This window comes from Phyllostomus hastatus, unplaced genomic scaffold (genome assembly GCF_019186645.2).
Source record: "Phyllostomus hastatus isolate PE091 unplaced genomic scaffold, TTU_PhHast_1.1 phas_contig_62, whole genome shotgun sequence".
Lineage (NCBI taxonomy): Eukaryota > Metazoa > Chordata > Mammalia > Chiroptera > Phyllostomidae > Phyllostomus > Phyllostomus hastatus.
The window spans coordinates 11,480,290-11,494,350 of record NW_025333921.1 but is presented as its reverse complement, the minus strand read 5'-3'; the positions used below and the strand labels follow the sequence as shown (position 1 = coordinate 11,494,350).

At 36.6% G+C, this 14,061-nt stretch overlaps 1 protein-coding gene and 1 pseudogene across 1 annotated transcript in view; one reads left to right on the top strand and one right to left on the bottom strand.

The window, feature by feature from the left end:
* MDGA2 (MAM domain containing glycosylphosphatidylinositol anchor 2) overlaps positions 1 to 14,061 on the top strand; it is an 835,187-nt gene that overhangs the window by 440,324 nt on the left and 380,802 nt on the right. The window lies entirely within an intron of this gene.
* Positions 9,287 to 11,442, bottom strand: LOC123825109 (annotated as a pseudogene).

The following is a 14,061-nucleotide window of genomic DNA, read 5'->3' as shown; positions in this document are numbered from 1 at the left end:
GCAATGAAAAGCCAAAGGCAGTTTAAACAGAAGGTGATATGATGTGCCTTGTGTTTTTACAAGATCTGTTTGCTTGCAACTTGAGAAATCAATTAGATTGATGGATTCAGAGTGGAAGCTAAGTGCCCTGTACTGGGAGAGATGATGTAACGAGGGCTAAGGGTAAATGTTTGGAGCTGGGAAGAGTGTAGAAATATATTTTGAGTTAAAGTTTTCTGGATGGATGAGATAGATCTGAGGGAGATAGAAGAGTCAAGGATGATTCAAGAATTTGGTCTGAGGATCTGAATGAATAGAGAGTGCATACACATTAATTTTCAGACCAGAATCTTCAAAAACATCTAAATTATTATCAAAAATTTGCATAACAAATTTTTGGTTTCTGGTATTTTTGGGGTGCAAAGTGATAAATTGTGACTGATTTCAGAAAGATTATCTTGATTTTTGTTTCCATTTCACCCCAAGATTTGATGATCAAAAAGAAACATCATTTTTACATATAAAATCATGTTTATAAGCCCTGGCCTTCCTTCAGAGTAATTTCCACTGCATTGTCTCAGGTGAGTTTGAGGGTATAAAGAAAAGCTTACATGCAGAGGTGTCCAAACTTTTGGTGTCTTGGCCACTTTAGAATAAGAACAGTTGTCTTGGGCCACACATTAAATACATAAACACTAATGGAAACTGATGAGCAAATAAAGGTTTTAAGTAAATTTATGACTTTGTGTTGGGCCAAACTCATGGCCATCCTGGGCCTCACGCAGCCCTGTGGGCTGTGGGATGGACACCTGGAAGGAAGACCTGGGGGACCGGAGTGAGAAATGTGGGGAGTAAGTGTTGCAAATTAGTTGATTATGTCAGAAATTAGCCTTTTTCAATTTGCTTAATTTGACTTTATTTTCTTTTTTAATCAGAAAACTAAGGTGGTTTAGATATCAGAACTTTCTTGGATCAGGCCAAGAAATGTGACTTTTTTCTTTGCAGAGCTCTCCTTTTTATGCACCAGATTCTCCAGCACTCTGAATTAATAATAAGTTTGTCTAAATTAGATTTAGGTTGTGGGAAAGGGAAAGCTAGCTAGCCTTACTCTAGGGGACGCAATCGCTATTTTTATAGGAACCTGAATATTGTAAGTACTGCATATCCAGGGTGTTTGCACTAGTAAGTTATATTAAGAGGTAAGTTGATAACAAATTTCTAAGAACTGGGTCAGAGCGAAAGATTAAATTGGTCCCTTGCAAGTTTTGCAAGCAAAGTTAAAGAGTGCATTTTCATGGAGGCTCTCCTTTATATTTTGTGGCCTGGCTCAGGGAAAAGTTTCTTGAAATATTAGCTTTTTCTTTCCCTAAAGTTGATACTGCATATTAATTTGTTTTTAATATCTTAAACAAACAAGATGATTATTGAGTATTTTAACACTTTGTTCATGTGGACAAAGCCATGCTATCTTTTTCCTTCCCTTCGTGAAGGCACTGAAGAGGCTGTTCACTTGTCTCACCATTGATGCGGTGCTATAATGTGCTAGCAGTCACTGTACCATCAATCCTTACCAGCAACTAGGGAGTCATTTGGAAAGACATCATTGTTTTTACAAACCAAGGGGAAAAAGCATTCTTCCTATTTAGCTATCCCAGAAACAGCATATGACTCTCAATGTCCATCAATATTGTCCACTTAGGACTTTCTGCAAACAGGAATTGTTCCTAAACATTTCAATCGTCTCCTTCAGCTTTGATCTTTGGAACACCTATGTTGTGATTACACTGTTGTCACCCCAGAGTGTATTTTTCCCTGGTAACCCCATTTTCTCTGACTGCACTATTGAGTCTTCACTCTTTTTTTTTTTTTTTTTTGGTCTTGACTCTTGAACCCAGGCACTGACATTTGTAAAGTCCTTGATACCCAAGGCCATTTCTAGGCCTTCGTATCTGGCTTGAGATTGGGTGATGAAGTTCAGAAATATTAGTTCTTTTTGATGTGAATCAAGACAAATAGGAATCAGGAGAGGATAAGACATAAATTGCTCTTTATTTCTCCCCTCTGAACTGCAGTGGAAGTGTATTTCCTCTTTTCAAAGCTTCCAGATAATCCTGCATACAGAAAAAAAGCACATCACAAGCAACATACCCTTTGCTTTGAATGCCTCACATCTTTTCTTGCCTCAGTTACCTTTCCCACCTTATTCCCTCATCCTCCTTTCAGAGGGTTTGCACCTCCCAAAGAAACCGCCAACTCTGTAATCCTTGCCTCAGGCTCTGCTGGTTTCAAACAATCCAGTCTGAGACTGACGGTATTATCAATCTATTCATTTAGCAAAGGATTCTGCCTACATTCTTTGAGTTGCTATCAATTGTTCATATTATTCTTTCTATGATTAGTTCTGAAGAACACAAGTCCTTTTTCAGAAGGCATAGAAACTTTTTTTTATAAATTAATATACTGAGTGTCAAATGAATCATAAATGAGTACATTAAATGAGTGTCAAATAATAGTGAGATTTCATTAACAGGGATTTTGGCCTGTCATAGTATGTAATAAAGCCAAAGTTATTCTGGAGTTTGATATAGATATGTAAGATCAATGTTATTAATTTCTCCCTATTTCCTTCTCAAATTCTAAGTTAACTGTGGTGAGTAAGCAACATGAAAGATGGGATTATAAGTGATGCTTGAACCTTTTCTCTTTCAGATGCTGTATAAATATTATGCACTCTTTTTAAACCAGTAAGATAATGAAGATTTTGATCATTTTGACTTAGCCTATATTTATATAATTAGGTATCATAATTATATGTTCAAATGATTATACATATGAACACTCATTTCCTAGTTAGAGACAATTACGTTAACTATGTAAATATACAGTAATTGACTGAAGTGACAAAATCAAATAAATATTTTCATCAGAGGAATGTTATAGAAAAATAAAAATACATATCTACTTAAAATACCATTTGATAAATCAAGCATTTTATATTTATTGGAAGTTTGATGTGAATTGTATTTCTTTTTCAATGAGACATAACAAGATTACATTTTACCTGAAATAATGACTACATAAATTTATCAGAAGAGACAAAAATTCTTTTCTTGAAGTGTCATGGGAGCATGATGGATTGTACCTCATTTCCTGTTACCTGATAAACTCAACATACATTTTCGTCTTTTTTTGTTTTGTGTCTTCAACATCTGCTGTTACCAGAAAGTACTGACTGAATCTACTTGGTATGTTGGGGTTTCTTGGCATCAGTCATAGAAGTAGCATTGGTTGACATACATTTAGAATAACAAGATCATGTATTTATAATTTTCTTTACTTAAGGAATACAATACACGGAAACCAATGAAGATAAAACTAAATTTCAGATGTGTCCAAGCATTAATTGATAGTGTCTATAATTTACCTCATGCTACTTAATATTTTCATTATTAACTATAGAACTTATTAATATAGTTTCATATATGCATATATCACACAAAACACAAAATCATGTATTGAATATATATTACCATATTTTTTGGACTATAAGACACACTTTTTTTACCACATTTGTTGCTTCAAAATTTTTTTCCAATTTTCCTCCTCTAAAATCTAGGTGTGTCTTATGGTGTAGCCCCCAGACACACCTAGGTTTTAGAGGAGGAAAATAGAGGAGAAAATTTTGAAGCAAAAAATGTGGTAAAAAAGTGCATCTTATAGTCCCAAAAATATGGTATATATACACATATTTATACACATATTTTTGTACACAAATATATATATTTGCACACATATTGGGGCAATATTCAGTAATTATGGGATGTTGGCTATTGTATCTGTCACTTACTATGTGATTTTGGTTTTGTTTTTTAATGTATAAAGTGAAGTTAGTAAGAAAAAATATATTTAAATAAAATATTTTAGTGCTGTGTTCACTGGTTTTAATTTGAAATGTCCAGGTAGATCAATAGGGGTTAATTTTAATGGCTCGGGGGCAATAAGCTGAACCAGTTTCATCTGTGTCACCTATTTTCCGAAAGGATCTGAATTCCAAGCCATGGAGTGCTGGTGAGATCCATTGGTAAGGGCACTGCTTCATGATTTTAAAAAGTTTTGAATTCCCCCAACCCTAGGAGCAGGGGTGAAACATTTTCAGAAATTTCTCACTCTGAGTCTCAGTTCAAGTCACCATATACTGGTAGGTCAGTAATCTGCCTTTTAGATAAGGGACATTAGTTGATAAACTTTAAGGAAATGTAGTTTTCCTATGCTTTGTTTCACATTCTTTTGTTTCCTTTTTATGATTGATTTGCCCTCATTTGCTTTCTCTACCTGCTGTCCTTAATGCCTCCCCTGGCATCCCACATCCCCGATGCACTCATGTCACGTGTCCTGTGAAGGGTGTTCAAACTATGAGACATACTTAACAAAGTGCCAGCTGAGGCCTAAAACTTCAAAGCTTGACTTTTTTCCTTTAAAATTAAGGACAATACACTGATGCAAATGAAATATATTTCTTCATACTTACTGGCTTGAAAACTAAGTTGATGGGGGAACAAAAAAGTTCATTATAAACATTATATTTTTGACATACATTATACTATATTACAGGGGTGTCAAACTCATTTTAACTGGGGGCCACATCAGCCTCGGGGTTGTCTCCAAAGGGCCGAATGTAATGTTAGGACTGTATAAATGTAACTACTCCTTCACTAGGGACAAGGAGCTCGGCACTGCTGCTGGGTAGAAACAAGGTGCCAGGCTGGATAAAACAAGGCAGAGGGCTGGATTTGGCCCACAGGCCTTGTGTTTGCCATCTGTGCTATATCAATTTTGTAATAAGCACTTTATATTTTACCTTTATATTTTGGTTTTTCGTATGCACTTGATTCTAAATATTGTGAAATAGACCTTTCTTTATATTTGGATGAAACTAAGTATTCATGAGTATTTGTGTAGATATTGATGGTTACACAGATAGATGAACTTGTAACTTAATTTACTATCAAACAACAAACATTTAGTTTTAGATGTCATAAAATAATTTATTGAAATTAAATATACTGATATCTTAAATACTGAGTGTGAAGCTCTTTTATAATGGTGCTTACTTACCTTCCATTGGAGGCACACTAAAATCTGTATGCATCTTGCAAAGCAGCTCCTGAATATTTCATGCAACTTTTAATGATGTTTCTATTTAACAGAATGAGACTTCTGATTATTTACATTCTGTTAATGGTGCCACTGCTCTCTTCAGTTATTGGTGGTGACTTATTCTCCATCATCCCTCTTCCTCTCATTAGAATTGATAATACTTAGGCAATCAAGAGTTTGTGTCAATATATTAATTCCAGTGGGCACTTAGATTTTATGGTGCTCATTTATATTTGTGGAATAAATATTGTAGACTCCAGTAAACACAGTATGGATAGTTCCAAGGAAAGGGCCATGCACTCAGAGGATGGAGGCTCCTGGAGCTGACCTTACACTTTTACTCTGTGGGGCCTGGCTTTGAAGGTGAAGCTTATGAAGGGCAGGTGAGTGTGATGAGAAAGGGGTTTATCATACAGGATTCAGTTGCAGATAACAGAATCTATTCTTGTTAGTTTGAGCATAAATGGATTAATCTAGATAGTTAATTCCCTACAAAATTAATTGTAAGAGCTGCAGTAGAAGGCCCTAGGTCTGGGACTGTAGGAATGAATCCCAAAATAACACCACAGCCTTTGACTACGAAAGGAATTGCTTTCTCTGTTAGAATCACAAAGTACCTCTTCCAACCAAGCAGCTTCAAGAAAAACGCAGACTTGTGATTGAGGGATCCAGACGTCCACTCCAAAACTGTTGGTTCTGTTTCATAACCATGCTTATTGTAATTCTCACCTATAGAAATTTGTTCCTCACAAAATACCTTCATTTCCACTTAATTTGTTTCTGAATTGATATTCATAAAACCCAAATTCTGTCTGCAACCTTAGCGCAAGGGAGTCTGGTAAATGTAGTTTTTGTCTTTCTGGTCTCTGAACTGCAAGGTGTCCTAGTCAAAAGTTGGAAGAGATGATAAGTGACCAATGAATTATATCACCTGGCCGCACGGGGTAATTTCTCATCCACCTATCCATATAATCCATTTGGTTTTTACTATAATGGAGCAAAAGTCAAAATCTGTACCTTGCTATTGAAAACATGTCTTTTTTTCTTCTTCTTTAAATTACTTTATTGTTGTTCAATTACAGTTGCCTGCATTTTCCCCTCATCGCTCCCCCCCACCCCAGCCAAACCCACCTCCCTCACTTGCTTCCACCCTCCCCCTTGGTTTTGTCCATTTGTCCTTTCTCGTAGTTCCTGTAAACCCTTCTCCCCATTGTCCCCTGCCTCCTCCCTTCTGGCTACTGTTAGATTTTTCTTAATTTCAATGACTCTGGTTATATTTTGTTTGCTTTTTTCTTCTGTTGATTATGTTCCAGTTAAAGGTAAGATCATATGGTATTTGTCCCTCACTGACTGGCTTATTTCGCTTAGCATAATGCTCTCCAATTCCATGCTGTTACAAAGGGTAGGAGCGCCTTCTTTTCTCTCTGCTGCGTAGAATTCCATCATGTAAATGTACCATAGCTTTTTGATCCACTCATTTGCTGATGGGCACTTAGGTTGCTTCCAACAGTTGGCTATTGTAAATTGTGCTGCTGTGAACATTGGGGTGAATAGGTTCTTTTGGATTTGTGTTTCAGGGCTCTAGGGTATAATCCCAGCAGTGGAATTGCTGGATCATAAGGCAGTTCCATTTTTAGTTTTCTGAGGAAATTCCATACTGTCTTCCACAGTGGCTGCACCAGTCTGCAATCCCACCAACAGTGCACTAGGGTTCCCTTTTTTCCACATTCTCTCCAACACTTGTTTGTTGATTTGGTTATGATGGCCATTCTGACTGGTATAAAGAGGTATCTCATTATGGTTTTAATTTGCATCTCTCTGATAGCTAATGATGATGAGCATCATATGCCTCTGGGCCTTCTATAGGTCCTCCTTGGAGAAAGTGTCTGTTCAAGTTTCTTCCCCATTTTTTAATTGAGTTTCTTGTCTTCCTGGAGCAGAGTCATGTGAATTCTTTATATATTTTGGAGATCAAACCCTTGTCCAAGGTATCATTGGCAAACATGTTTTCCCATGTGGTCGGTTCTCTTTTCATTTTAATGCTGTTGAAAACATTTCTTGAAGTTACCTAAATGTTGAAGATCATGTCCTATCAATTTCCTGTTTGCATAAACCACTGCCTTAGCACAAGCATCTCTGTAGCTCTTCCCTTTTAACTTTAAATTTTCCTCATCTTCTCTCTTCTTTGTCCAGAAGAAAAATTTAAGTTCTTTTTCTTATTTCTTTTTTTGTCTCAGAAACATTCAGTTCCAAGAACCCCAGGTAATACTATACAGAATAATTTTGTGCTTTATTCTTCACGTCTCCATTTCAATTAGGAAAAAAACTCAGGTGATATAAAATACATGCAGAAAATATTACAGTGGTTCAGTATAGTTGAATAACATGTGCTGTCTTTCCAAAGAGTTAAAATAACCATCGACTTTCTCTTGCTCTTGGAGAAAGGTTCTTAGAACTAACTTGAATTAAAGCCAACAGAGTCCATTTCTGTTAAAATCCCCTGAGTGAGACTAAGAAAATACTGTTACTGCAGATAGAGGGAGACCTCAATTCCAGTTCCTCTCTATACCAGTTGTGGGAAAATCATTTTACTGTCTTAGCATTAGTTTCTCATCTGTAAAGTGGAGTTATAGCATCTAATTGCAATGGTTTTTTATGAGGATTAAATGAGATACCTTAACAAAGCATTTGCCAGAGGAAGCCATTAATAAATGTTGACTACTTTTAGTAGAAATACGGGTGCTTTTTAAAATTCTGTAACTACTATTTACTCATTGTATGGTCTTGGGAAAGTCATTAACCTTTCTGAATCTCAGTTGAGTCATCTGCAAATTGAGGATAATGATATTTACTTGTGCCTAGTACAGAATCCAACACAGTATTAGTTGCCATGTCTCTCTCTTCTAAGCATTATTCAAAACTGAAACAAGTTAAATATAAATTCTTGCAATATTTAACCCAGGCACTAGTCTAGCGAGGAACAATGTGTCAAATATGTACATTACAACACTGTTAATGTCCTCTCTGATTGATGGGTCCTGAAATTGGACCACATACTTGACATTTAAAATAGTCCTTACCCTGGCTGGTGTGGCTCAGATGGTTGGAGTGTCATCCTGTAGACTCAAGGGTCCCAGGTTTGATTCCAGTCAAGGCACATACACAGGTTGCAGATTCAACCCCTGGTTGGCATGCATCTGAGAAGGTAAGCAATCAATGTTTCTCTCTCACCTCAAAGTTGCTTTCTCTCTTTATCTCTCTCTCTCCTCCCATCTCCATCTCTATCTTTATCATTTCTATCTCTGTCTCTCTATCTCTTTCTTCCTTCCTCTCTCTCTGAATATAATAAATAAATATCCTCAGGTGAGAATTAAAAAAAAGAGAGCTTAAAATGGTTTTCTTTCACTCTGGCTGGTATGGCTTACTTGGTTGGAGCATTGTCCCCTAAACCAAAAGGTAGCAGGTTTGATTCCCAAGCACGTGCTTGGGTGCATTTTCAATCTTGTGGGTAGAGTGAGTATGAGAGATGACCAAAAAATGAAAAAAAAATATATAATGGTCTTCTTTCATGAATAGTATTAATGGTGTTTAGTTTCTTATGTCTTCTTGTTGATAAGTTTCAATCACCTGTATGTTTAATTGAGTGTAAGTGCAATTTGACAGCTTCTGAGCACAGGTCATTTGCACCTCTGAATGTTGCAGGATGTACATTAAACGTGTCATTGTTCTTATTTTTTCAATAGTTGTTCAAATATTTTAGGGGCAAAGTGTGAGGTCAATTTTTTCCATAAGATTGAAAATATACATGTAGAAATTGGGAATGTGAAATTCCCTTTCCAGTTACAGGTGCCCATAAAATGCAAAGGGGCTGACAACTCATTCTCAAGTACTGTCTTAGGCCAATTTACTGTAACATTTTTGATATCTTATTTTAATTTATATTTTTAGTTAGGCATAATGCCTTTATTATTGCTATTATATACAAGCATAGAGATGATGTCTTCCCAATGAAATGTACAATGTTTTCTATACTTCAGAAAAATTATAAAACGTCATAAAAATTTTGAGAGTAGAATTGTTCCAATAAATCATTTCCAGTGAACCCCAGTCATGATAAACAATCTAGTCTCCGAGTTTTATTAGTTGCCTGTCACCATTGCACTAATAGACAATTTCCAGTTTCCACAGAAGAAAACTGTAATGACTGTTGGTCATTTTTAGTTCAGTCTCTCTGCCCTGCATTTTGGGTCTTACGTAGGACAGCTGACACAGGAACTTTGAGAACACAGGACAGCAACCCTTTCACCTTGGATTGTTATGGAGCGTAGTAGCTGTTTCTCTATGGCCTAGGCCTTTTGGACCAAGATGATGAGGATATTTCATCTTCAGTGTTAATTGCTGCTTTTTGAGCAAAATGGTTGCTGTGGTTTGAGGTCCCCGTTCACGAACACCACGTTGGAGGTAGAGTGACTGCTGTCTGGGAGGGGCTGCCAGCAACTCCGCATTTAGCCTGTTTTGGTCAGGAGCCTGATGCCCACCCACCTCTTTCCATTCCTTTCCAAATGTTTTTTCCAGTCCAGCTTGGCTCCACGCATCTCTCCAGGAGAATCTTACATTTGTTCAGGGTCTCCAGCAGATGGATCTTGGTCATATTGAACTGGGTGTTGCCTCCACTCTACTTCCTTGAGTCAGGGGTTTCTTAGGCAGGGCAGAGCATGCAGACTGTGTAACTTATCCAGCTCCTTGATAAATGACCACTGCAATATTTGACTGTCATTGTCTACAAGGTACTGCACGAAAGAAAACATTGATGTTTTGCACCCAATTCCAGCATCTGAGAATTGTAGAGAAGAAATTCCAATGTCAGAAAAGATTAGTGGTTCTAATTAGGGCAGATATGCTATAAGAAACGGCTGATTTTCATCAATTAATTGATTAGAGGAAAGGTCTCACAAGTTGACAATATGTGGAACATCAGCTGGCCTTTCTGAAGTGGAAGTACTGTTAGACTCAGGGGGTAGCTCCTCCAGGGCCGGCCACCCAGAGGTGCACCAGGGCACGCAGGCCCCTGTAATTCCTGGTCAACTAAGGACTAAAACCTTCCTGTCAAAATGTTATTTGGAGATAATGAGCTAGAGGGAGATCTCAGTTTTATACTTTGCTGTCTTATAACAAACTCAAAACCCATAGTTTCCACATGTTTATTCCCAATCATACCAATTTGGTCTTTTTTATTTTCCTTTTGTCCATCTTCTAGCACATAGTTGTTCTTAATTGCAGTAAGAGAGTCTACTCCAAAGTTTGCTTTGTTTGGGTTAATAAAGGACCCTCCTGTTGGGTGCCTGCATTTGAAATACACAGTCCCTTCATGCCTCCATCACACTTGGCCTTCTAGGATTGTCCCATTCTACTACTGACCTGTGTTTCCTGGTTTATTATGAAAGATGTATGCAAGTAACCAGATGAAAAGGTGCAGGGGTGGGTCCAGAAAGCCCTGCATGCAGAAGCCTGTCCCTACAGAGTTTGGGGTGCACCACCCTCTCTCAGCATACAGATATGTTCACCAACTTGGACACCACCCAGATTCCACAGTTTAGAGATTTCCACAAGACTTCATCATGTGAATGTGATTGATTATTAACTCAATCTCCATTCCCACTTCCTTCCCTTGAGGATAGGGCTCTCTTCTTTAATGAGATGAGCTATTAGAAAACACAAAATAAAATAGGACTGAATTATTTATTTGGCACAATCTGGTTAAATTTATCTGTTTGAAGAACACTAGAATACCATAATTACAAACACCTCTATCAATCCTAATGCCAAAAGACACATTCGTTATAAGTGTGCCAGTGGTATTTGAATATCCTAAATGGTAAAAGTTCATTTAGTTTTCTTACAAACAAATTTAAATACTTCAATGGTAGAGTGCTGTCTTGGAGTGAGTGGAATAGAACAATTTACTATTTATCATGTTCCTAATACTCTGCAGTGTCTTCAATAACTGTTAATTTAGAGTAACTTATTATAAAAGTTATTCTAGATTACTGCTTCACTTTTAATGAGACTGAGGATGATGGTGAAAAATTCCCATAAGAAACACAAAAAGAAGAAGATAGAGAATTGTTCAGAAGCAAACCCCAAAAAGACCCTTAAATTGTGAAGTTAGTGATAAAATAAACAATGAGTTTTTAAATCATTTTTAATTGTTGTTCTATTATAGTTGTCTGAATTTTTCCCCCTTTGCCTTCCTCTGCCCATCCCAAACACCCGGCTCCCACAATCAATTTCCACAGTGTTTTCCATGTCTGTGAATCTTTTTTACATGTTCTTTGTCTAGTCCTGTCCCCATCTTTCCACAGTTATCCCCCTACCCTTCCCATCTGGTCACTTTCAGTCTGTTCCATGTTTCCATGCCTGTGTTTCTATTTCTTTTGTTAGTCTATTTTGTTCACTAGATTAATCCTCATTAGTCCTTTGCCCACTTTTGAATTGTATTGCTTGTCTTATTGGTGTTGACTCCTTTGAATTCTTTATACATTTTGGAGATCAAACCCTTTTCTGAAGCATCATTGACAAATGTTTTCCCACACGGTCGGTTTTCTTTACATTTTGATGATGATTTCCTTAGCTATGCAAAAGCTTTTAAAAGTTTGATGTAGTTGCATTTGTTTAATTTTTCCTTTATTTTCCTTGCCCTAGGAGATATATCAGCAAAAATATTGTTGGGTGGGGTATATGTAATTTCCCTGACTATTTTTTCTCTATGACTTTGATGGGGTCACTACTTATATTTAAGTCTTTTATCCATTTTGAGTTTATTCTGGTGTATGGTGTAAGATGGTGCTCTAGTTTCATTTTTTTTTTTTGCACATACTAGTCCAGTTCTCTCAACACTGTTTACTGAAGAATCTATCTTTACTTCATCATATGTACATGCCCCCTTTGTCAAATATTAATTGACCATAGAGACAAAAACTACTTGACCTAATAAGTGAATTTGGCAAAATAGTGGGTACAAAGTCAATATTCATAAATCGATGGCATTTTTGTACACTAACAATGAAATATCAAAAAGAGAATCTAGAGGAAAAATCCCATTTACTATAGCAACAAGAAAAATAAAGTACTTAGGAGTAAATTCAACCAAAGAGATAAAAGATCTGTACTGGGAAAACTATAGAACACTGAAGAGAGAAATTAAGGAAGATACAAAAAAATGGAAGCATATACTGTGTTCCTGGATTGGAGAACTAGCATCATTAAAATGTCCATACTACCCAAAGCAATCTATAGATTCAGTGCAATTCCTATTAAAATACCAATGGCATATTTCAAAGATCTAGAACAAATATTTCAAAAATTTATATAAATACCCTGAATAGCCCTAGCAATCTTGAGAGAGAAGAACAAAGTAGGAGGGATCACTATACCTGATAGCAAACTATACTATAAGGCCACTGTAATCAGAACAGTCTGGTACTGGCATAAGAACAGACACAGAGACCAATGGAACAGAATAGAGAACCCAGAAATAAATATTGATTTTTAAATACAAAAGTGTTAAATTTAAATCAGGGAAAACTTACAGAGTGCTGGAAGAAACATTATAGTGAAATTTGACTACCCTCCTGTATTTAATTTACTCAAATTGCAAATAAAAGTGTTTAGAATATAATGTATGCCATTACAACACTTCCTCCTTCATAAAAACAAAACAATGAACATATTGATGATTAAGTTGTGGAGCCTCAAATTTCTTTCTTTTTTTTAAACAAGTGTCCTGTGTTTGTTTGTTTTAGGATTTTTTATTTATTTTTAGAGAGAGGGGAAGGGAGGGAGAAAGAGATGGAGAGAAACATCAGTGTGTGGTTGCCTCTCCTGTGCCTCCCACCAGGGACCTGGCAAGGCAACCCAGCATGTGCTCTGACTAGGAATCGAACCTGTGACCCTTTGTTTGCAGGCTGCTGCTCAACCCACTGAGCCACACCAGCTAGGGCAAATTCCTTCCTTTTTAAAATAATAGTTTATTCTTTTTCTCATGAGGTGGCACTTAAATCTTTTAAATGTTTTAAATATTGCACATCTAATCTTTTAGTTCTTTCTTCAAGGGTATTACTTTCATTACTTTGCATTTGGAAAAACTGGATCTTTTATTTATAGTGTCTTCAAATATTATAAGTGGGTGTCTTATATTTTGCATTATTTAATTTTTCATGACAAATAGTGTTTGCCTGCTAAGTACTGAATGCAGAAATTATTATAGATAAAATAAGATAAGCATAAATTCTGTCTAGAAAATTAATTTAGAAATTGATAATTTTGAGATGGTATAATGACTTTGTGCCATGAAGGACCCTCCTTATCATATAACTTTTACCTTAAGGTTGGCCCACAGTCTAAGATGGATCCTCAAGGCCCAGTTATCACATTTGCATTTCAAGCAGCAAGGAAGAAAAGGGAAAGAAGATAAATGCATTCACGCCCTTCTCTTTTAAGGAGCTTCTTTAAAATGACCACAGAACACTTCTGCTACAAGATATATATGTGTGCAGAAAAAGTTAACTTATCAGGCCTGAAAGTACTAGGCTTAGGAAGTCCTTCTTGTAAAGTTGGCCCCTCCTGGGTTGGCATCTGAGAATCTGGATTTTGTGAAGGGGCTCGCTACTCTCTATCTGCTAGGCAGCAGGTGCCTATGTGACCAGCTCCCAGTAAAGCTGAATCTCTAATGAGCTTCCCTGGTAGACATTCCACACATGTTATAATTTAATGCAAAGGGAATAAGTGCCTCTTTTGGGACTCCATGGGGATGGGACTCTTGGAAGCTTATACCTGTTTTCTTCTTACCTTCACCCTGTACACCCTTCCCTTTGTTAATTTTGCTTTATATCTTTTCACTGTGATATATCCTATCATGAATACAAC